Source organism: Ochotona princeps, chromosome 9 (assembly GCF_030435755.1).
Source record: "Ochotona princeps isolate mOchPri1 chromosome 9, mOchPri1.hap1, whole genome shotgun sequence".
Classification (NCBI taxonomy): domain Eukaryota; kingdom Metazoa; phylum Chordata; class Mammalia; order Lagomorpha; family Ochotonidae; genus Ochotona; species Ochotona princeps.
The window spans coordinates 47,325,262-47,328,000 of record NC_080840.1 but is presented as its reverse complement, the minus strand read 5'-3'; the positions used below and the strand labels follow the sequence as shown (position 1 = coordinate 47,328,000).

Below are 2,739 nucleotides of genomic sequence, written 5' to 3'. Positions count from 1 at the left end.
TTTTATATTTCTACAAATTGTATATTGTATTTGGTGGTCATGACATTTACATTTGATCTTCCAAATCATTTCCACATTAGGAAGCAATAAAAGTTTGCACTTACAAATAAGCGAGTTTTGTTCTAGTTCAATTGACATTTTAAAGGAAAGAAAGTAGTACATACTCTGTAAGGCCTGGGACTAGCTGACATTTCAACAGGCTGAAAGGAGCAGCACACTAATAGAACATAAGTGGTGCTTAGTGTGATTATAATCAACTTCAATGTTTGATTTAAAACATCAATCTTGCCCAGCACAGCAAAAAAATTATTTATCAACAGATTATTGTGGATATGGGATATTTCTTATCCTATTCTTTCAAAGAGAAAAAAAAAAACCAAATGTGCTTGAAAGGGAAAAAATTAAAATCATGAGTTTTTATAAGATTAGTTTACTGACAAGGATCTCCTTCATCAGATTTTTTTATATATTTATCTACAATTAGGTCCATCTTTATATTGCTCCTTTGTCTCAAAATGCTTCTAATTTTGGTTATTTGCCTTCTTTTCTTTAAGGTTGTAAAAGGTTATGTTTTTCTGAGGATGGCAAAGTGCAAAGATATTGAGGGAGGTTAAGTAACTTGGCCAGGATCCCAAAAGTGATGTGTTGGAAGGATTCTTCCAAAACTACCTCTGATTCATTCCAAAGTATTTGTTCTTTGTAACATACAAGACTAATTGGTAATGGAAACTCAAGCAGACAGCTTGCTATCTATATTAACATGGTTTTGCTGTGGTGCCAGTATCCACAGGAGTTTAGGCCTCACAGTACTTTGATTCCCTGGTTTTCCAGGGTTTAAATGTTTAGTTGGTATCTGTTAATTGTTGTGGATGTTATCTTTTTAAAATGATTTATTTATTTTTATTGCAAAGTCAAATTTACATAGAGGGGAGGAAAGACAGAGAGGAAGTTCTTCCATTTGAGGATTCACTCCCCAAGTGACAGCAATGGCAGGAGTTGAACCAATCTGAAGCCAGGATCCAGGAGCTCTTCTGCTCTCCCTGGCAGGTGCAGGATTCCAACACTTTGGGCTGTCCTTGACTGTTTTCCCAGTCATAAGCCAGGAGCTGAATGGGAAGTGGGGCCTCAGGGATTAGAACTGGCATGCATTTGGGATTCCAGCATGTTCAAAGCGAGGACTTTAGCGGGTAGTCCACTGTGCCTCCCTATGGATGTTATCTTAATTAATTATATTACTCGAGTAGATTTGCTGGAATTCACTGCTCTGGGAGATGATGAAGTAGATACAGATATGTGAACTAATGAGGCAGTATCTTGTAACCATGCTGTAGAATGCCATGTAAAGGCAGAATACTAATGCATTCTTGGCACTTAGTCCATCTATGGGTAATAGTCACTTAATATAAAAAAGAATTCAAATTTCTCTCTGGAGAAGTATTGACATTGGAAATTTGGAAGAGCAGGTAATTCTTAAGCTTCAGCTCTAGGGGGACTCTGTGTGCCATTTTCTTTCTTTTTTTTTTTTTTTTACATTAAAAAAAAATTATTCATTAATTACATTGTATTATGTGACACAGTTTCATAGGTACTTGGATTCTCCCCACCCCTCCCCAAACCCTCCCCCCATGGTGGATTCCTCCACCTTGTTGCATAACCACAGTTTAAGTTCAGTTGAGATTCCCTCATTTGTGTGCCATTTTCTTAGCAAGGCAAATCAGGACAATGATTGGGAAAAGTCAAAGGCAGGGGTAGGAAAACATGTTCAAAACTGACAAGTGAACTTCTCCTGCACCTAGGCAACTAAGTTTAAGTTTTCTTTGGCCATGTGTCTTTGGCTTCTTTTCTTTTCTCTTAGGTAACTGTATCAGTTTGAATACTTTAGATAGTGCTAGATACTGAATAACCTGTTCTAAAATAAAATGCTGAAATCTAATCCTCTGTGTGATGATATTTGAAGTGAGGGAAAGGGTCATCATATATGTTTAGGTAGTAAGTGCTAAGCCCTTACAAATGGTATTAGAGATTTCAGGGATCCCCGCTCTACCACATGAGGCCACAGGGATAGAATGGCTGCCTGCAGCCAGAAAAAAACAAAACAAAACAAATAAACAAAAACTCTTGTCAGAAATCATCCGTGTTAACACACTGATCATGGAATCCTAGCCTCTTGACCTATGCAATAAAAGTTGTGTTTTTCTTAAGATTTATCTCTTATTCCTTTGCAAAAGTTACAGAGAGAGAAAGAGAGGGAGAGAGAGGGAGAGAGATCTTTCATCTCTAGTTTACTCCTCAGATAATCTAGGGCCTGGGTAGCTCAATTGGTAGAGCATCAGACTTTTAATCTGAGGGTTCAGGGTTCAAGTCCCTGCTCAGGCGCTGGGTCTTTTTCAATAAACACTCTCTCAGATGGCTACAATGAGCACTTTGTGAAATGCTGATGCCAGAAACCTAGAGGTGTGTCTGGGTCTCCCTTTTGGATACAGTGGCCCAGCTCCTGGGCAATCTTCATTCAGTTGCTTTCTCTGGTCCCTTAGCAGGGAAATGAATGGGAAATAGAGCAACGTGGTCTTAAATCAGCACCCATATAAGCTATCTGCATCACAGTGGTGGCCTTGCTTGCTGTGCCATGATGCCATCCTTGATAAAAGTTGTTTAAGAAATCTTGTCAGAGCCAGTGTTATGGTATAGCAAGTTAAGTTTCCATCTGCACTGCTGGCATTCCAAATGGGTGCTCAGTTA

General features: G+C 38.6%; 1 non-coding gene across 1 annotated transcript; it reads left to right on the top strand.

Annotated features, from left to right (window-relative positions):
• The first annotated feature begins 2,303 nt into the window (after positions 1-2,303).
• TRNAK-UUU (transfer RNA lysine (anticodon UUU)) lies at positions 2,304-2,376 on the top strand. Its single transcript has one exon. It is a non-coding gene; the product is annotated as a tRNA-Lys (tRNA).
• The last annotated feature ends 363 nt before the right edge of the window (positions 2,377-2,739 follow it).